The following is a 22,445-nucleotide window of genomic DNA, read 5'->3' on the forward strand; positions in this document are numbered from 1 at the left end:
AAGAAGAGAAACGGGCTGTCAGCACCGCTCACGCAGCAGTGAGGCACACGCCGCCAGGGGCTCTCCGTGGCCAGTGCCAAATTAAAGCACAGCGTAGTCAGCCTACTCAGGGCTGGGAAAACCAGGTCGAGGGGAAAGCAGCACATATTGTACTCAGGTGTTCCTTACAGTCCAGGAAACCTTGCTGCTCAGGCCCAATGGGTCACATGTGCTCCTTACTGAAATTACTCTCCATTTTGTTATTACTATTACGAAATAAGGTCTCTCCTTCACTGCATTTTTTAATGGGTTGCTAGCACAGCACAGGGCTAGTCATTCCTGCGGAAAATCCCTCCGCAGCTCTGGTTCCCTGGCAGGGAGAAGTCTCTCCAGAGGCCAGGCGGCCCCTTGCACCCCAACTGCCTGGGAGCCTCCCATGAGCGTGAAGGGGGAACCACTGTGTGACACCCTCCTCTGCACCACTTGCACTGGGCCTGAGTTGCTGTCTGTGCACCTGCCTGCGGATTCCTCTCACTGCCTCAAGGCCAGAGCCTTCCGACGTTCCTGCCTGGCTCCCGGGTGCCTGGCCCAGGCCCCGTTGTGCAGCCAGCATCAAGCACAGTCAGAAGTGTGAACAGGAAGCTGAAGATGCGGAAGACTTCTACTGAGCAATTCCAGGTTGGTGGCTCCACAGTCTCCCTGTGGGGTTCTCCAACTCGGACAGCACCACTCTCCTCCCTCTCGAAGGTGAGGGGTGAGGCGGAGACGTGATGTAAGGTACCCGAGGCACAGAACAGGAGACCGCCAGAGGCAACGTCCCATCCAGGCCACCCTCCTCCCTCCACTGCCCGCATGGGGGCATCTCGGTGCACGGTGAGGACACTTGGTGCAAGGTCAGGACAGACAGCGGTGACCTTGGTCTGCACGCCTGCACGCAGAAAGAGGCCGGCTCTGCTTCCCCATGGCCATCTCCGGCAGGTCTGAGGCAGAGGATGTGGGGCACGTGGGCAGGATGTGGCAGGTGGGTTTGTGGGAGGCCTGGCTCCACAGCGCTCCACCTGACTGAAGCTTCACCAGCTATCTGATCCTTCTCGCATCGTAGAATCTGACAGTGTTTTTATTTCATAAATAATCTGTATTTTTCCTCATTGTAAAATAACAAATCATCCATGTGAAATAACCGAGAAACACGTTAAGTCCGAAAAGCCAAAACATAAACCACTACTATGCTAGGGTCTGCCGCCCTTCCAGTCTTTTTTTCTGTATAAATTCCTAAAAATATTGGGATTACATCACTCTATTTTATGATTTGCTTTGTAAGCTTGAATATAAACAGCTTTCCATACCTTTTTTTTTAAAGATTTTATTTATTTATTTGACAGAGAGAGACAGCCAGAGAGGGAACACAAGCAAGGGGAGTGTGAGAGGGAGAAGCAGGCTTTCCACCAAGCAGGGAGCCCGATGCGGGGCTCGATCCCAGGACCCTGGATCATGACCCGAGCCAAAGGCATACGGTTAACAGGTGAGCCACCCAGGCGCCCCAGCTTTCCATATTCTTAAATGCACTTAAGAACATTACTTTTAATGGCTGCACAGAATTCTGTGAATGGATTTAGTTATCACAATCCCCTACAGTTCGAAGTTTAGGTCATTTGCATTTTGTCATTACCCTACAAAGGGCTGCACAGAACAACCTGTGCAAAAATCTCTGTGTGTGCTCCTCCTCGTTTCCTTCTGAGACCCTGGGCAAGTCACAAGCCCTTGCAGCTCTGGTTCCTTCCCCATTATTCAGTACAATATTTCCAGGGCCCCTACCCAGGCATGTGATGGGGCTCAGGGGCCATCCGATTACAAACCACTCTAAAATATAAAATGTGCTATCAGTGTCTGAGAGAAGCTCAACTCAAGGCAAGACCTTAAAGGAGAAGCATGTTCAAGGCCTTTGGTGTGACCTCACCGCCAACTCAATGCCCTCACTGCAGCCACATGTGTGCTGCAGCCGCTCTCTTCGGGGCAACATCAGTTCTCCGGGACCAGAGTGCCCCATCCACACATCCTGAGCACTGCCACTCCCAGCAGGAGACTGGCAGCTCTGACACAGGGCGGTACGCCAATGGGTCCCCCCCACCCACTCCCAGGGAGGCAGGGAGAGGAGTGGGGAGACCCACACTGGGCTTCTGAGGGATGGCAGACTACAGACAAGGAGGGCTTCCCAGCAGAGGGCACAGCTTGGGCAAAGGCTAAAGGCAGACACATTTGGGACAAGCTCGGGGACAAGTTTAGGTGTGGTGAGCACATGAATTCCCTGAATTTCATGTGTCCTTCTGTCTGCTCCGACAAGCAAGACCTGTGATTCCACTTTGTGTCTTGGCCTCTGCCCCAGACCCAAGCACAGCAGCACCTGGTAGAGGACAGGCCAAACTGTTCGCAGAGACAGATAAATCTGGGGCACAGGGCGGGGAGAGAGAGACAAGGTAACAGAGTGTGCTGCCGGGGCCGGGATGCTGGCTGACTGTGGAGGGGGTGTGGGGCAATAGGCGGAACACTCAGGGAAATCACCAGAAAGCCAAGTGGTGATGGGGGAAGCCATTCTGCACTGAGCAGGCTTCTCTGGTGGCTCAGGTGGCAATTCCGAGCCCTTCTCTTTCCCATTATTTCTCTTCACAGCCAAATGCCCACACCCATGCCCTCCTCGCTCATTTGTTCAGAGCCACCACGGGAACCCACCGGCACAGACCAGGGACTTCCGAGTGTCCTGGGGGCTAGGAGAAGCAGGAAATGGGTGCAAATGGGGAAGAGACGACTTCATTGGAGGAGCACCCTTACAGACCCCTTAGGAGCACCTCTGACAACAGAGAATTTCCTTCGCAACGCACAGACAGTGCTTCCCCTTAGGGCCAGCTGGTGGGTGTGAGCTGATACTGTGCAGCCAGCCCCAAGAACCGGTTTCAGGATGCAGACACCCCAAAGCAACTTTCCCTCTCCCTCCCTCTCTTGTTCAATCTCAGTGTGCCAGCCACTCTCCTGGGCATGGGAATAGAGCAGTGAGCAAAAGAGCAGACTGTCCTATCCTCCCTTAGTGAGAAGTCATGCCCTCGGCCTGCCTTCTCTTCCACCCAGCAACTGGCAGTGGGCACACTTACACCCTATGACTGGGAAGAGTCTGAGTGTGCACCCCAGCCCCCAGCCCGGCCTGCCGTCTTGGAAGGGGTGCTCCCTGCACCACAGGCTGCTGTCTGTGTTCTGCTCTCTTCAGGTGTCCTCGCCAAGACTTCAGAATAGCTCTGGCTACCAAAGACGGATGGAGTGCATGGAAGGAGACATGAAGCAAGGAGGAGCCAACATGGTTGACTTGGTACTAAAAAAACTGAGGTAAAGGGAAATGTCTTACAGATGGGAAAGCAGACTCAGAAGTGTTATGAGGCTTGCTTCACAGAAGTGGAGAATAGGAGATGTGAGCCTTCCACTTCCTCCAGGTCCAGTGGACCTGAGCCTCCTCCCACCTCACAGCATGGCCACCAGAGGCCTGTCTCCGCCCATCGTCCCAAGCTGCGTGCTGGGGGTGCGGGTGGTGTAGTGCTCAGGGCAGCGGCCTCTTGCTCCACTAGGGGCACCCAGCATGCCGGGTTTTCTGCTTTCCCACCACAGGCCTCACAGGGAGAGCTGGGGGGGAGGGGTGGCGCGAGGCACAGGAGAGCCTTGAGTCCAACAAGGAAACTGAGTCAGGACAGGCAGCGGCATGCTTGCTTCCCAACACTTTTTATTTGCAAGTAAAGTACAAAATGTGAGTGATTCTAATTTGTGTTTCTAGGATTGTGTAACTTGTCCAAATATGGCATTAGGGTCCAGATGAGCTTGTAACCTCTCCAAATAAAGGGTAAGACACTGCAGCTTCTCTAGCGCTCCAAGTGGTCAGAATGCATGTCACTTCCCTTCTTCATACCGAAACAGGCTTAAATCGTGGTCAAAAATCAGGTGCAGGTAACACTTGCTTACCGAAAGAGGATTTCTAACATCGGAGAGACTGAAAATATAAAATTTTGAGTGGTATTTCCATTACGCTGTACATACTTTACATTGATTCTTGTCCCTCCCAGCTAGGGCCAGGGTCATGGAGCTTATTAAGAATCTCCCTGAGGCCAAAGTTTTACTAGTTCAGGTAAGCCCCAGACTGCCATCCTTGTCTCCATTCTATCAAGGTTTCGAGACCTATGCTTCTGAAATAACAAATGAGCACTTTTGCTTTCCCATTTTATTTTATTTTTTTTTTAAAGATTTGATTTTATTTATTCGACAGAGATAGAGACAGCCAGTGAGAGAGGGAAACAAGCAGGGGGAGTGGGAGAGGAAGAAGCAGGCTCACAGCAAAGGAGCCTGATGTGGGGCTCGATCCCAGAATGCCGGGATCACGCCCTGAGCCGAAGGCAGACGCTCAACCGCTGTGCCACCCAGGCGCCCCCGCTTTCCCATTTTATACCCATGTGGACAATATATAACTCAACACAGAGAATAATTGCAAAAATACAGCCCTGTCAGTTACAAGTTCAAAATCTGCTTCCCTCCTGTTACAAGGGTCCACAAATGTCTCAGGCACAAGCTCACAGAGGCAATGACTTACCTTCCACTAGGGCCAGTGACAGAAGCTGAAGCCATCGGATAGTCCTATGACACACTCAAGATGTGGCCTTGGGTCTCAACTGCCAGGAGAGATATGGCAGAAGCAGCAGAATGACCTGGTAGGAATCCTCACCCAAGGTATGTATGTATTAATTCTTAATTCTTATGTATGTATATCACAGGATGAAATAGAAACCCGTCTCTCCTCTCCCAGCCCCCTGCTCCTAATCCCATTTCCTAAAAACATCTTTTTTACTCATTTCTTCTGATATGTTGTCCATATTTCTAAATAATATGTTTAGGCAGCTACTTCCAGTTTTATCAATTTTGAATGTTGTCCATTGACTTAATGTTAGGACAGGTACAGATTTAGCTCATATACACTCTTACCCACCTTTCCAACAGAGTAGAATCAATTTCATAATTAAAGTTAGTAGAATAATGTAATAATGTACACTTAATGTACAAACGTTCCTCACTTGTAAGCCAGAAAGCATACTAGGTATTTCAACTCTTTACAACCTTCTTTTTTTCCTGGAGTTAATGTGTGCATTAATTTTTAAATTTGCTTAGCCTATGGTATGTCTACTGCTATTCTTTCCAGTTGCTATAGCAAATAACAACAGCTAGCAATAAAAATGTTAGGCACTCGAAACAGCACATCAGAATCTCCTGGCTCCACTCCTCCTTGGGAAGCCCCTCCTCTACTCCCTACCTTCTGGCACCAGGCTAAATAGGCTGCTTTCTGGGCTGGGGCATGGCTGTAATCCTGGGGTCCATTTGCTGTCCTCCTGTACTGGACCCTCTTTCCTGGACCCCAGGCTACCTTCTTTTCTGCTTTACCCCCTCCTTTTACAAGACACATCCTCCTAAGAAAGGGCAGGGCACTTTTCTGAATCTGTCCATATCTAGAAAAATGTCTTTATTCCATTCTCACACATGATAGGTTCCTCTGGATGTAAAAATCCCAGGATAATAACATTTTTGAAGCTTCTAGTTAGAGATATCCAATTGAATGAACATATTCATCCACCTCTAGTCTCCCCTGAAACTCATTAAAACAATAGTAATGGAATTTTTAAAAAGGTACAAGGACAAACAGAACAGGAAAGAAGACGGCAAAGTTGTAAAAACTGGAAAACAGAAGTAATAATTAGCTTAAAGAAGGCAACCATACATTGTAATTTGCCTGGGAATGATCTCGGTTTATGCCTGTTGTCCCAGTTTCCTATCCAGTTTATTAGCATTTGTCAGTCTCAAGACTGTCTTATTTTAGAAGCAAACCACTCAGTAATTTGACCCCAGAAAGCTAAATCCTAGGTCAACAGGGGGGCAAGTAGAAAAGTAAGGCACCTATATCATGTCAACTATACTTGCATTAATTTTTTTAAAAAAAGAACAAAAAGGAATCTAGCAATATTTAGCAAAACTACATATACATGGATGCTTTGACTCAGCAATCCTGTATTTAAGAATTTACAGTGAAGATACATCTTCAACAATTTGAAGGGGGGAAACATGTATAAAGTTATTTATTGTGGGCATTATATTTAATAGCAAACTAATGAGAACAACCTGAAGGCTCATACATAGGAAGACTAGTTAAATAAAGTATGGTATGTTCCTAAGATGGAGTGCGATATAGTTGTAAAAACGAATGAAAAAGATCTTTATAATTAATAAAGTGACTTTATGAGTATTTTGTTAAATTAAAAAAGCGAAAAATGGGTGCCTCGACGGCTTAAGTCAATTAAGCGTCCGACTCTTGATTTTGGATCGAGTCCCGAATTGGGCTCCTTGCTCAGCGGGGAGGCTGCTTCTCCCTCTGCTTGTGGTGTCTCTCTCTCTCTCCGACAAATAAATTAATAAAATCCTTAGAACGCAACAAAACAAGAATAAACTCAAGAAAGATAAACCAGAAACTAATCACTTTACTTACCTATAGGATGTGAGTAGGAACAGGGCAAAGCAAAGGGAAAAAGAGAACTTTTTTTTTTTTTTTGTAGGCTCTATGCCCAATGTGGGGCTTGAACTCATGACCCCAACATCAAGAGTCGCATGCTTTACCAACTGAGCCAGCCAGGTGCCCCTGTTGAGAACTTTTAAATATACGTTTTTATATAGTTGTGACTTCTGAATCTTGTTTACATTTTACATATCCTAAAAAAAAAAAATCAAGTTACACAACCTTGTGAATATACTAAAAACTGTGAAACTGTATTTTAAAGGGGTGAACTTTATGGCACATGAATTACATCTCAACACAAAGACATTAAAAATAAATCAACAAGATGAGAAGGCAACGTCCTAAAACTGAATACAAACAGGATGGAATGTTAACAGAATCACCCCAAAGAAAAAAAGGAATGAATGCTAGTGACTCTGACTTGAGAACTGACTATACCCCATCAGTGGGAAACAGCCCAATAACATAACAAACTACAAAGAGATCCTGGAATTTACTTGGTAGGTGTGTTCTTCGTAGTTGTATAGGAGTAATAATTCCAAAACTACAAGTATTTTCCGACCGTCCAAATGGATATGTATATACAGGGTGTTGGGAACCACGGTTCTTACTATGGGAAAAAGAAGATAAAAATATGAGATGGGAGGAGGAGAGGAAGAACTCTGGTATAGATTAGAATCGGAGGTAGCAATAAATATGAGCTTATTATTTTTAAAAACATTTCCTAGCTCTGTCCACTGAAAGAAGTGCCTAGAAGCTATGATGTCCAAGGAACTATGAGCACAGCTACCACTCAGATCTTATGATCTTATGAGCACAGCTACCACTCATTCCTCACTGAAAGGAACAGGGCTCTTTAGAGAAATGGTTGATTCCGGGTCTGGGGCAGGAAAACTGTAAGATGAACCGGGAACATTTTGCAGTGCCAGGAAACAGGAAAGATCTTTATAAAATAATATAATTTATTAGGTGAAGTGCATATGGTAGATTTACAAAATCACCATTTTCTAACCACCATTATTGTAGCTGATTCAGACAAGAACCATCAATATAAACTAAAACCACGGGGTATAAGGTTGTTGGAGGATACCCAGAATACCACTCCACAGATTACTCATTACTTATTCACAGGTTACTTTTCATTACAAAGGAGGGGAGAAACATGTGCTGTAGTGAAATATGGCAGACATTACCTTAACCAAGTGATCAAACTTAACATCACCAATAATGGGACAAACAGACCTCATGTGCCCCCAATGACCTGCTAAAAAAAAAAAGGTCTCACCTGCATCTACTCATGAGGAAACAGACAAGTTCATATTGAAGGACATTCTAAAAAACTGGCTTGGACTCTTCAAATAGGTCAATGCCATGTAAAATCAATCATATTTTTTAAAGGATGGGGACAAAGCTAGATGGCAAGAAAATATAATATGTAAACTTTGAACAAATCCTGAATTTAAAAATAAAAAACTGTGAAAGATATTTCTGGGGACAAATGAAAAACTTCAAAATGAACTGTACATAAGGTAATAGTACTATAGTAAGTTTCCTGCACACGAAAAGTGTACTGTGGTTATGGGATTATTTTTCTTCTTAGAAGGCAGATGAAGTAGGGGTGCCTGGGTGGCTCAGTCAGAAGCATCTGCCTTCTGCTCAGGTCATGATTCCAGGGTCCTGGGATCAAGCCCCGCATCGGGCTGCCCGCACAGTAACGAGACTGCTTCTTCCTCTCCCTCTGCTCCCCCTACTTGTGTGCATGCTATCTTTCTGTCAAATAAATAAAATCTTAAGAAAAAAGAAGACAGATGAAGTATTTAGGGCTAAAATGCCATGGTATCACTAACACTCCCAAAGGGTTCAGAAAAAAACATGTAAAGAATGCAACTCTAGCAAACTGCTATGGGTTGGTGAATGCAGGTAAAGGCAATATAAGCATTCACCGAACTACTCATGTACCTTCTCTACAGACCTGAAATTCTCATATTAAAAGTCAGGGGGAGAGGGCAGTTGACAAACCCAGATCTCATCCCCTGTACTTGGTTTGGTCAGGCAACCCTGTCTCTCCTTCGCCCCAGCAGATGGGTGATTTATTGATGAGAGGGTCAAACAGGTGTCTCTCGGCTGGGGGACACCAGGTCAACTGAAAGTCAGGGTTCTGTACTTAGCTGGGGAGGACAGAGTCCCAGCCCTTCTTCCTCCATTAAGCTCCCATAACCCCAGCCTCTGGGCAGACTGGAACATTTCTCTATGGAAAAATCTGGCCAGTCCAAGAAAAAGGTCCCCAAGGAGAGGAGACCCCAGTGAAACAGTCCAGCCGGTTCACTGTCCAGGAAGCCCACAGAGCTTCCATTCCCCCCCCCACCCCCGGCCACGCACAGCAGGCAGGCAAGGCCACCAACCTCTGCGGCGAGCCTGCAAATGAAAGACACCAAACTACAGAAAAAATAATATAGAAAGAACGCATATGGAACAGTTCAACAAAAACGTGCCATTAACATACTCAAAGTGAGAGACAATATTGTATCCATAAAACAAGAATGGGATGCTATTAAAAAGGAACATAATACAGATACCAGTAACCCCCCACCAGAGAAAAATCTCCACTAGAAATGCAACATGATAGCAAAAACGAAAACCTGTTAAAAGATGTGGTGCAAGTAGAAACTTCCTTAAAGTAAAATAAAAAGACAAAGAGGTGAACTGGAGACTGAAAAAACTGAAGATCAGTCCAAGAGCTCCAATTTCCAGTAGCAGTTCTAGAAAGAGACTAGATAAATGGAAGAGAAAAAAATCTAGTGTTTTCTTTCCNNNTAAACCAAAAGGCATGAGTTCCTAAGATGAAAAGATCTGAGTGGCCAGCACAATGTATCAAAAGATACTCAAAATTTCCAGAAAAACAAAAACAGGTTTCATTCAAAGAACCAGCATTATGGTATCAGCAATGGTGAAAGCTCATAAAAATGGAGTAAGATCTTCAAAATTGTAAGGCAAAGTTATTTTTAGCTAGTAATTCTAAATCCAGCTAAATCTATCATGTGTGAGGGTCAAATAAAGGCATTTTCAGGCAAGCAAGCAAGCAACCAAAAACTTTTGTCTGTTCCTTTTCTGCAGAAGTTATTAAAGAAGACAGTACATTACTTAAATGAGGGAATAAACCAAAACAGGAAACCAAAAAACAAAGGCTCTAACATAACAGAGAGAGAGAGAAAGAGAGAGGCAGACAAGCGCAGACAGACACAAGACAGACCATGCTGATGGAAAACCCAAGAGGACAGGCAGGAAGGTGGGCAGCAGGCCCCGGCAGCACTAAGCCAGACGGGGCTCTGGGAGAAGAGATTCTAAAATCACTCTGGCAGAATAAAGTGATAGATCTACAGCTGAGGGGAAATCAGGAAAGAGATCCCTCCTACTAAGGACTTTATTTCTTTCATTTTTTTTCTTTTAATGTACATCTACAGCCACTTTGGCAAACAATTTGACCATTTCTTAAAAAGTGAAACATAAATTTACAACAGGACTCAGAAAGCCCAACCCTATGTATTTGTCCAAGATAAATAAAAGCATATGTCCCCCTGAAAACACACAATGTTCACAGCAGCTTTATTCCCCAAGTGGAAGTAACTCAAGTGCTCATCAAAGTAAAGGGTAAGCGAAATGTGGCATTCCCCATAGAACGGAAAATTCGGCATGGAAAGGAACAAACCACTGACACAGGCTGCAAATGGATGAACCTCAAAGACATGACATGACGCCAAGTGGAAGGAGCCAGACACCAAAGAAGGCATATAGTAGGATTCACTTTATAGGAGATGTCCAGAAAAGCAAGCCGGTAAGACACAGGAAATAGATTAGTGGTTGCCTGGGACTGGGGGAGGGATCAAGGAGTGACTACAAATGGACATGGGGATCTTTGGGGGGCAACAGGAATGTTCTGAAGTTGCAGAACTCTATACACTTCACGAAATCATAGACTTGTGTGCTTTTAAAAGTGATGAATTTTATGGTACATAAATTGTATCTCAATAAAGGTGTTAAAAACTGAAAGCCTAACATAAGACACATAAAACATTTTCTTTAAAGTACATATATATGGGGTGCCTGGGTGGCTCAGTCGTTAAGTGTCTGCCTTCGGCCCAGGGCGTGATCCCAGAGTCCTGGGATCGAGCCCCACATCGGGCTCCCTGCTCTGCTGGGAGCCTGCTTCTTCCTCTCCCACTCCCCCTGCTTGCGTTCCCTCTCTCGCTGGCTGTGTCTCTCTCTGTCAAATAAATAAATAAAATCTTTAAAAAAAAAAAGTACACATATAGGTTTTTTTAAAAGGTAAAACAAAAAGAAAACTACATGGATGGACCTTGAAAATATTATGTCCATTGAGAGAAGCCAGACAGGAAATACTGCACGTTGTATGACTCCATTTCTATAAAATATGGAGACAAATCCACACAGACAGAAAGTAGGTAAGTGGTTGCCAGGGGCTAAAGCTTGAGAGAAAATGGGAGCGTGCCTGCTGATGGGCACAGGGTTTTATTCTGGGGTGACAAAAATGTTCTACAGTTGGGGGGATGGTTCTGAAAATATTCTAACCACCACCAAAACCTGTATTTTAACAAGCAAATTCTATGGTATGTGAATTTTATCTCAATAAAGTTATCAAAACAAAAAGATGATGATGACAATGTTCAACTCTGGGGTAAAGACAAAATGTTTCACCAGCAAAAAGGAAATGGAATCACCCTCCATGCCCAGCCAGGAGCAGCGCTGACAGGGAGCAAGGACTCTGGAAGCGAGGAGATGAAGGGGGGAGTGTCAGCCACCTTGTTCAGGGAAAATCAATAGTCCGTTTCCTTCTGCTCCTCCCCCTGCTTGTGCGGGCTCTCTTTCTCTCTCACTCTCAAATAAATAAAATCTTAAAAAAAAAAAAAAAAGAATTCTTAGTGGGCCACCTGGGTGGCTCAGTTGGTAGAGCATGCAGCTCCTTTTTAAAACTTCTTTAGAGAGAGAACACAAGCAGGGACGGGGAGAGGAAGAGAGAATCTTAAGTAGGCTCCACACCCAGCATGGAGCCCAACACGGAGCTTGATATCACGACTCCCAGAGATCATGACCTGAGCCAAAATCAAAGTCATACACTGAGCGAACTGAGCCACCCAGGCTCCCTGAGCATGTGGCTCTTGATCTCAGGGTTGTGAGTCTGAGCTCCACACTGGGTCTGGAGATTACTTATAAATAAAACTATGGTAAAACCACCTGGTAGCTCAGTCAGTTGAGCGTCTGTCTGCCTTCCACTCAGGTCATGATCTCAGGGTCCTGGGGTTGAGCCCCAAATTGGGCTCCCTGCTCAGTGGGGAGTCTGCTTCTCCCTCTCACTCCTGCCCCCCTGCTCGTGCACACTCTTGCGCTCTCTCAAATAAATAAAATCTTTAAAAGGGGGGGCACCTGGGTGGCTCAGTCGGTTGGGCATCAGACTCTTGATTTCTGCTGGGGTGGTGATCTCAGGGTCATGAGATCAAGCCCTGCCTCAGGCTCTGCACTCAGCACAGAGTCTGCTTGGGATTCTCTCTCCCTCTGCCTCTCCCCCTGCCCCTCCTTCTGCTCTCCCTCTCAAAAAAATTCTTAAAAACAAAAACTTTAAATAATCAGATATTGGATTTTCTGGACTAATTTTTCAATGGGTAAGAGCTCCTTTTTGCTCAATTGTTCCTTTTCACACCATTCTGTTCATGTGCAGAAAATAGACCATCTATGTATGTGTATGTATGTACATATTTTTCATTGTGACAAAACACATATAAAATTTTAACCATTTTTAAGGACATAGGTCATAGACCCTGCTTTCAATTCTTTTGAGTGTATATGCAGAAGGGAATTACTGGATCCTATGGTAGTTTTATTTTTAATTTTTTGAGGAACCACAATATTGTTTTTCACAGTGACGCACCATTTCACATTCCCAATTGTGCAAAACTATTTCAACTTCTCCACGCCCCACCATCATCTCTACATCCCCACTGCATCCCCAGTAGCACTTGTTTTGTTTTGATAGCAGCCATCCTAAGGGGTGTGAGGTGGTTCTCATGGTAGTTTTGATTTGCACTTTCCTAATGATTAGTGATGGTGAGTACATTTTCACGTGCTTTTTGGCCATTTGTAGGTCTTCTCTGGAGAAATGCCAAGCCCTTTGTCCACTTTTCATTTTATTTTTTAAAAATATATTTATTTGTCAGAGAGAGAGAGAGAGAGCCTGTGTGCATGAGTACAAGCAGGCAGAGAGGAAGAGGCAGAGGGAGAAGGAGGCTCCCCACACCGAGCAAGGAGCCTGATGTGGGACTTGATCCCAGCACCCTGGGATCATGACCGAGCCGAAGGCAGACACTTAACCTACTGAGCCACCCAGGTGTCCCTCCTTTGCCCATTTTTTAATCAGATTTTTTGTTGTTGTTGAGTTGTAGGAGTTTTTATAATATAGTCTGAATATTAGCCCTTTATCAGATATGATTTGCAAATATTTTCTCCCAATCTATAGGCTGCCTTTTCACTCTGTCGAATGTTTTAACACAGTTTTAAATTTTGATGTAGCTCAGTGTATCTATATTTTTCCTTTGTTGTCTGTGTTATGGGTGCCACATGTAAGAAATCATTGCCAAGCCCAATGTCATGATGCTTTTTTCCTATGTTTTCTTCTATGAGTTTTATAGTTTTAGCTCTTACACTTAGGCCTTTGACCCATGTTGAACTAATTTTTGTACACTGTTAAGTGAAGGTTCTTTTGCATGTGGCCGTCCAGTTTTCCCAGCACCATTTATTGAAAATACTATTCTTTTCCCCAACCACTGAACCATACCCTTGTGGAAAATAATTTGACCATATATATATGGAGGTTTATTTCTGGGTTCTCTATTTTATTCCATTGCCTTATATACCTGTCTTTACACTAGAACCACACTGTCTTGATTACTGTAGCTTTGTAGCACGTTTTAAAATCAGAAGTGTGAGATTTCCAACTTTGTTCTTCTCCAAGAATGTTTTGGCTATATGAATTTTAGGATGGAGTTTCCTATTTAGGCAAAAATGGTTTTTGGCATTTTGATAGGGATTGTACTAAATCTGTGGATTGCTTAGGTAGTACTGACATCTTCCTGAATCTTCCAGTCTGTGAACATGGGATGTCTATTTATTTGTATCTTCTTTAAATTCTTTCAGCAGTGTTTCGTAGTTTTCAGTGTACCAGTCTGTCAACCTCCTTGATTAAAATTGTTATTCTTTTTGATGCTATTGAATATGGAGCTGCCTCCTTCATTTTTTTTTCCTGTTTGTTCATTGTTAGCGTAAAGAAACATAACTGAATTTTTGTGTTGATTTTGTATCCTTAAACTTTGCTTAATTATTTTATTAGTTCCAACAGAGGGGTGTGTGTGTGTGTGTGTGTGTGTGTGTGTGTGATCCTTAGGGTTTTCTACAGATAAAATCATGCCACCCGTGAACAGGGATACTTTTACTTCTTCCTTCCCAATACTGATGCCTTTATTTTCTGGTCTAATTGCTCAGGCTAGAATTAATTTCCAACACCATGTGGAACAGAAGTGGTGAAATCCTTGTCCTGTTTCTCATCTTAGAGGAAAAGCTTTCAGTCTTTACTACGGAGTAGGATGACCACTGTGGGTGTGCCCTATATAGCCTTTATTATTTCTAGTAGTCTCCTTCTAATCCTAGCTTGTTGAGTATTTTTATCATAAAAGAATGGTTAATTTTGCAAAATGTTTTTTCTGCATTGAGATGAACATGTGGTTTCCTCCCCTACATTCTGTTAGTGTGGTGTATTACATTGATGGAGTTTAGTTTGCGGAACCATCCTTGCATTCCAAGAGTAAATCCATTCAGTTATAGTATATAATCCTCTTAATATGCTGTTAGATTTTGTTTCCTAGTACTCTGCTCAGAATTTTTGCATCAATGTTTATGGGATATTGGTCTGTAATTTTCTTCTGGAAGCTCGTTTCTGGGAATTTTCTGTTTCACCTAGGTCATCCAATTTGTTGGCATACAATTCTTCAGAGTGCTCTCTCATAATCCTCTTTATTTCTGTAAAATTGGTAATAATGTCAATTCCATTTCTTCTTTTAGTTATCTAGGTGTTTTCTCTCTAGTCATTCTAGCTAAAGGTTTGTCAATTTTGATCTTTGATTTCACTGATTTTTCCCTACTGTTTTTCTATTCTCTATTTATCTCTGTTCTAATCTTTATTTTCTTCCTTCTGCTAGTTTTGGGTTTAGTTCATTCTTCTCCTCCTAGTTCCTTAAGGTGTGAAGTTAGGTTGTTGACTTGGGATCTCTCTTTTTTTAATGTAACATGTACAGCTGTAATTTCCCTCTTAGAACTGTTTTCACTGCATCCCATTGGTTTTGATATGTTGTGTTTTCATTATTTTCTAGTTTCCGTTGTGATTTCTTCTTGACACTGACTGTTTAAGAGTGTGTTATTGAGGGGCGCCTGGGTGGCGCAGTCATTAAGCGTCTGCCTTCGGCTCAGGGCGTGATCCTGGCGTTATGGGATCGAGCCCCACATCAGGCTCCTCCGCTAGGAGCCTGCTTCTTCCTCTCCCACTCCTGCTGCTTATGTTCCCTCTCTCGCTGGCTGTCTCTATCTCTGTCAAATAAATAAATATTTTTTTTAAAAAGTGTGTTATTGAATTTCCATGTATTTGTGAATTTTCCCATTTTCCTTCTACTGTTGATTTCTAGTTTCATTCCATTGTAATTGGAAAGCATACTTTGTATAATTTCAATCTTCTAAATGTATTGACTTCTTTTGTGGTCTAACATATGGTCTATCCTGGAGAATATTATATGTGCATGGGAGGAAAAAATGTGTATTCTGCTATTATTGATAGTTACTGTGACCTTCTAAGTCCCCAAGGCTCTGTTCACCTTTCTTTGTTCACTTGTCCCAAAGATTCAATAATTTCAAATGTCCTGTAAGTTCCCTTAGTCTTTCTTCTGACCAATGGAGGCTTCTATTCAACCCGTCCAATGGATTTTTCAATTCAGTTACAGTGTTTGTCTTTAAAATTTTTCTCTTTGTTGGTATTCTCATTTTGTTCATATATTGTTATCCTGATTTCCTTTAGTTCTCTGTTTTCCTTTAGCTCTTTGAGCACATTTAAGACACTTTTAAAACATTTGTCTAGTATGTCCAACGTCTGTGTCCTCATGGATAGTTTCTGGCACTTAATCTTATTCCTTTAAATGGGCTATGTTTTCCTCTTCCTTTGTATGCCTTGTGATTTTGTTGTTGAAAATCAGCCATCTGAATATACAGCCACCTTTCCCAGTCTTTGCGGACTGGCTCTGTTAAAGACCTTCCCTAATTAGCATGGTTTGTTCTGAACCTTGGGACCACTGTGGGGTGAAGGCTTAAGGTCTTCTTAAGTCTTTTCTGCACATGCATCTTGCCTGCACCTGTGTGTGAACTTTTTTTATTCCTAAGTATACATGGCTATTTTTAAATGTCTTAATTTCACAGAAAGTGTCACCCAGTTTCTCAATATTCTTAAATATTGTTGTATCCCTCTACCCCTAATCCCTTGCCCCAGGCATCTGCAGCTCTGCAGTCCCCCTGTGGCTTTCAGCAGCACCGTATGCCACTTTCCACATCTTTTCACAGCCTGAGAACTGAGCTTCCAGTCAGAGAAAACAGAGATCAGTCCCTCAGACAGTCCCCCAGACAAGCTAGAATGTTGCAAGTAAGGTCTGCCCTGCTCCATCCTATTAGGAGCAAGGATTTTCAAACTGGGCTGTTGCTTCCTTCAGACCTTCTGTGCCAGGTGGGGAGCGGGTGCGGCAGAAGGGAGTAAAAATGTCACAAAAATTCCTACCGTTTCGATGTGGCTTTTTCTTGACTGGGCGTTCCTGTAGACCTGTGACTGTTTTCCAGAGCTTCTGTAAAGTTATTTTAACTGTTCTCTAGTTTCTTTTCTTGTGGGGGGGGGGGCAGGGGGACGAGGGGTTGGGAGTTTCCTAGACTGCCAGTTTGAAACATGTCAGAATATATTTTCAAAGTTTGCTTCTTCTCCCTGAATTTATAAAATAACAGTCACTTCTAAGATATATTGAGAGGTTACTATGTGCCATGTTCTGCTCTAAGCACTTTATAGGTATCACATTATTTAAAAGCCTCAAAAGAACTGTAAGAGGCAGGCACTGGTACTTTGCCCATGTCACAAATGAGGACAATGAAGTTCAAAAACCATCTTGTCCACAGGACCACAGCCAGTAAGTGGTAGAGACAAGGTTCCAGCCCCAGCAGCTTGGTTCTGAACCCTTGCATTTGACCACCATTTTACACACAGCAGAATTAACCACCTCAGGTCCCTTTGTTCTGACTCTTCTGGTCTAGGATGCTTTGTTCAGAGTCCAGTGAGCATCCAGATGTTTTCTTCTAGAGTCTAGAAAGCACGAGCTACCTTTCAGGTTTAAGAGGAAGGTGGTTCAGGGGCGCCTGGGTGGCTCAGTCATTAAGCGTCTGCCTTCGGCTCAGGGCGTGATCCCGGCGTTCTGGGATCGAGCCCCGCATCAGGCTCCTCCGCTGGGAGACTGCTTCTTCCTCTCCCACTTCCCCTCCTTGTATTCCCTCTCTCACTGGCTATGTCTCTCTCTGTCAAATAAATAAATAAAATCTTAAAAAAAAAAAAAAGAGGAAGGTGGTTCAGCTTATCAGAGGCTCTGTGAGCACTAGTGGTGTTCAGGTGAGCCTCAAGGTGGGGGAGCAGAGTGGGAGAGTCAGCCTTTTAGCTGGGAAGCCTCCATTACATTGATACCTCTTCTACCTCTTCCACGAAGTGCTAGTTTCTCCAGGACAGACTCCTCCAATCCCGTGCCTGAGGAAACAGCCCTGGCTGCTGGCATTTGGGGAGCAGGGCAGAAGACATGGCTGTCACCTGTCCCCATAGAGAATTTCTCTTAATTCCTCTGTTTTCTTTTCTTTTCTTTTTTAAGATTTTATTTATTTATTTGACAGAGAGGCAGCGAGAGAGGGAACACAAGCAGGGGGAGTGGGAGAGGGAGAAGCAGACTGCCCACTGCTGAGCAGGGAGCCCGATGCGGGGCTCGATCCCAGGATCCTGGGATCCTGACCTGAGCCGAAGGCAGACACTTAATGACTGAGCCACCCAGGCGTCCCTTAATTCCTCTGTTTTCAACATCTACAGCTCCCCTCTGCTGGGCCTGGTGTCTCTTATTTTTCCGACTTTAAGTCCAAGTGCTATCCAACAGAAACGTAATGCAAACCACATTTCAACAAGAAATGAAATTAATTTTAATGATTTAATTTAACCCAATATATTAAAAATATTCTCATTTCAACACATCAACAATGTAAAAAAGTATTAATGGGGTGTTTTACTTTTTCGTTGTACCAAGTCTGACAACTGATGTGGACTTTACACTTGTAGTCCACCCTTGTTCGAAATGGCCACATTTCAAGTGCTCAATAGCCACATGTGACTCATGGCTACTATACAGGGCAGTGTTGGTCTACAAAATAAACTTCCTGTCTGCCGCTGGGAGAGTCATCTAGCTCTGCACAGCAAGGAAGGGAGACAGGTGGTGAAAGAGAATCCCACCAACCCCAATGCAGTCCAATGTCAGGTGCCCATGGGCCTCAGTATTTAGAGCACCAAGCCTTTCAGTGGTGCTGCCTGTCAAACCAGCTCATTTCCTAATCATCTCTCCCTCAAGAAGGCTCATGGTTATAGTTTCTCTGCTGTGCTAAGTTCACTCTCCCCCTGTTAGCTTTTCTTGAAGAAAAAAAAAAGTCTACATAATACCTGACATATTCCAAAGAACATATGTAACACATACGTAAGAAATAAAACCTGATAAAAAAATATAGTTGTGAGCCCTCCACCCCAACCCCCACCCTACTTCAGAACCCAAACATCAGCTGTTGGATTGTGTCTCCTGGTATTATTCCTCTGTCTCCCCACCGGGGAGGAACCAGGAGCCCAAATTTTGTGTATCACCATTTTGCCATTTTTGCTTATCACGCCCGTATGTACCTGCACATAAGGCAGTGGTCACTTTGCTTGTCTTTACTGTGTTGTCCTTTCTGGCAATTTCCCTTTGTCACCTACATGTTGCCCTTAAGATCCACGGATGTTGCTGCAAGGACCTACTACTCACTGTTGTTGGTCCGTAATATGCCATCATGTGAACACGGACATTTGGGTTGTTTCCAAGATGTTTACTGGTATGAAGAGGGCTGCAAGAATTTCTCTAGAGCTCCCCCAAATGGAAATCCCGGATCACAGAATAGGAGAATGTTCAACTTTACAAGTTAATGCCAGTTTTCCAAAGCAGGTGCATCAACTTGTCTGCCTACCAGCACCAGATAAGATTTCCAAGTCACTCACATCCTCTCCAAACTTGGTTTTGTCAGATACCTTAATTTCTGCCAGCAGACATCTTAATTTTTGCCAATCTAAATAACTGTAAAGTGGAATCTCACTGTGGCCTTGGAATTCTAATGAGGTCGAGTATCTTTTTATCTGTTTAAGCCCGGTTCTTGTTAATTCTTCTGTGACATGCCTGTGTGTCTTTTGTCCATATGCAGGAGTTCTTTATATGTGCTGGACTGTAATCCTTTACAGGCTATACATATTGCAAATATGTTCCCACTCTGTGGCTTGTCTGTTCACATTCTTTACAGGTACCTCTTGAAAAAGGGAAGATTTTAATTTTAATCTAATAAAACTGGTCATTTTAATTTTAGAGTTGATTCTTTTTGTGACTTAAAATAAGAACACCCGTTCCTACCAAGGTCATAAAGGTATTCTCCTAGATTGTGTTCTAGAAGTTTTTCTTCAATAAACCTGAAACTTGATTTTTCTGTACATTGTGTAAACGTTCTTTCCCAACTGTCACGGTGCTATGACTGAGGAACCTACCCTCTGCCCAGTGATACGTAATCCCACCTGTGCCATATATTGTTTCTCGGGTCTGTTTCTGGCAGCTCTTCTGTCGCATGGGCCAATCTGCGCTTCGCCAAGCCAACAATAACATAAGCCTTGACACAGGTAAGGCAACTGCTCACGCCATACTCTTCTTCAGAGTGTCCTGCAATATTAGGACTTTATTCTTCCACACATTTTAAAACTGACTTGTCACATTTCCCAAAAACCCCTGTGGAGATGCACGGACTCCACAGATCAATATAAAAACAGGCCACTTTACCGTACTGAGTCTTCCTAGCCAAGAATATCCTGTCTCTATTTATTCAAATCTTCTTTAATGTTTCTTAATAAAGTCACACATTTTTCTCCATTGAAAAATTTAATGCATTTTTTGTTAGTTCCCATTTACATCAAAGATGGTTCGGGCAGAAGAACAGAAACCACGCTAGGTGTTTCAAAAATAAAGGAGTTTAATACTTGCATTAGGTACTTGCAGAACAACTCAAGAGGCTGGAGTGTGTACAAAAGTGAGCCACCTCTTGCTTTCCATTCCACCTCTGCAGTTGTAGTCCAGAGTCAGGAAGCCGTCCACAGGACAGGAAACCACAGAAAACCTCTGCCAATCACAGCTGCTCTGCAGCCCTGGCCAGAGGAGGCTATGGAGGCCGCTGTACTCATTCACCCACGCACCCCACACCACTGCCAGAGGAAGAGGAGTCCACCTCCCTTCTACCTTCCAAACTTCGTGGGAAGGATCTCTGGGGCTAATGACAGCCAAAGCCTGCTGGCAGTGGGTCTGAGTAAGAAAGCTCCAGCCTTCCAGCCCCGGAAATGCAGGCAACGTATTGAATGCCCAGACTATATCTAGCACACCACCCATTTCCTATCTTCCAAAAACATGCTGAAATTACTGGTCTACTGTTCCATCTTTTCCCATTTTATATCTTTTATATCTTCTATACTCTTTTACTGTAATTTTAGAAGGCTTTCAGGAGGACAATGAAATAATCTCATATGGTCCCTCTCCAGAAGTCCTGAACCCCATGTTCAAAAACCTGACCAAGCATGGCTAGAGCTTCCCCATATAGAGGTTTATTTAAACTCTCCCCATATAGAGGAAGGCCATGGCAAAGGTAGTTATCAGCTAACTCCCTGTTCACATTTCCACACTCCCCTCCCCACACACAAGGATTTTTCTTCTTCTTCTTCTTCTTTTTTTTTTTTTTGGTAGGGGGGATTGTTAATGAGGATTTAACATATTCATGATGTTTTTTAAAATTTAATTTAAAAAAAAGAAAATATGACAAAATTTCAGCAATTATTGATTCAGGAAAGTGAGAAACAAGTACTATATTATTCCTCATATATTTTCATAACTTACATTTCTCAGAATCCCAGCTTTAGGAACAATCAGAAATCAAAGCTTACTGATCACCTGGATCATGGCGTGGCACTACACCACGGGACAGACATGGTACCAGACACAAGGGGAGGCCAGGAGTGAGCCAGGAGGTCTGCAAGCGCCTTAGCCCCCCCACCCCTCCTCAAACACTCCTTGGCCCTATCAGGGCTCCGTGAGTCTCCGCACACTGCCGTGATCATTGTGCTCTCAGTGGCTAGAGCCGGGAGCACACTATCCACTCAGAACTCCAGGCTCCTGTTGGATAGACTTTATTTCTCTGTTTGGGGAGAAAACATATCAACCTTTGTAACCTCAAATCTTAACACTTGGGGTGAGCGACTTGTGACCTCCTGTGCCAGACCACGTGGCCCAGAAGAGAAATCAAATCTAGTCTCTGCCTTTACCAAGTTCCTGGGTTTGCCAAGTCTACAGTGGATGGAGAGATGAACAAGATGAACTGGAGTGCATACCATTGTTTTCAGTACCTACACAACAGAACAGTTATTACACACAACCTTAAAAGCTAAGGCAAAAGGCACTTTGACAACTGAGCCACCCAGGCGTCCCCCAAAAGGCACTTTGAGATCAGCAAATAAGTCATCCTTCCACTTGAAAGCCAGGAAAGAATCACTTGGTTCTTTTTTCAGAATATTCTCTAGGAGGCTGGATACGAAGTCTCATCCCATAAAGCAGACCCAGGGAAGCTCCCAGTCACAACCACTGGTCCTCAGCTGAGAGAACATGGAGTATCCATATCCTGAGCACAGGGTAGTTCATGCTCTCCAGGCTGTGACCTAAGGATCCTTCCTTAGGTGGGCTCCCAGACACAGGGCTGTCCCAGAACCTTCTGCCCCAGCTGCAACCATTCAAACTCATTTGGAAAGGTAAGAACCTCAACCAGAGACATGTATAATCCAATGAACAGGCTCAAGGTATAATTGGTATCCCCTCTAAAGGCCATCTTTTCAGGCAAACAGTCAGACCAGACCACCTCTGCTTCTTATTTTATTTTTTTTAAAGATTTTATTTATTTATTTGACAGAGAGAGAGACAGCCAGCGAGAGAGGGAACATAAGCAGGGGGAGTGGGAAAGGAAGCAGCAGGCTCATAGTGGAGGAGCCTGATGTGGGGCTCGATCCCATAACACCGGGATCACGCCCTGAGCCGAAGGCAGACGCTTAAGCGCTGTGCCACCCAGGCGCCCCTGCTTCTTATTTTAGAGCCCCCTTCAAAGAACTGTCCCGAGCTCAAATGTCACCTTGTATTTGATACCCGACCTGATCCCCACGGTTGGAGGTAACTGGTTTTTCTTCAGTACCTGACCCATAGGAATTACAACACTCCTTCCGTTTACCGAATGTTAAAAAGGACCTCTGTCCTCGGCCAGGTCACACTTAGGAAGAGGACAGGTGTCCTGTTTTCGGAGAGCTCACAGTCTGGAAGGAGATCAAGCATGGCCCACAGGTTATGGTGAAAATTACCATTCTTTTTTTTTTTTTTTAATGAATATATTCCCTTTTGTGTGACTATGT

At 43.9% G+C, this 22,445-nt stretch overlaps 1 protein-coding gene and 1 long non-coding RNA gene across 2 annotated transcripts in view; both read right to left on the reverse strand.

The window, feature by feature from the left end:
* The window catches only part of DGCR2 (DiGeorge syndrome critical region gene 2), an 89,515-nt gene that overhangs the window by 37,089 nt on the left and 29,981 nt on the right, over window positions 1-22,445 (reverse strand). The gene's annotated exons all lie outside the window — the stretch shown is intronic.
* On the reverse strand, window positions 15,709-17,114 carry LOC121099914. The gene is made up of 2 exons (XR_005831644.1): window positions 16,054-17,114; window positions 15,709-15,903 (listed from the first exon to the last, which is right to left on the reverse strand). It is a non-coding gene; the product is annotated as an uncharacterized LOC121099914 (long non-coding RNA).

This window comes from Ursus maritimus, unplaced genomic scaffold (assembly GCF_017311325.1).
Source record: "Ursus maritimus isolate PB19 unplaced genomic scaffold, ASM1731132v1 scaffold_33, whole genome shotgun sequence".
NCBI lineage: Eukaryota > Metazoa > Chordata > Mammalia > Carnivora > Ursidae > Ursus > Ursus maritimus.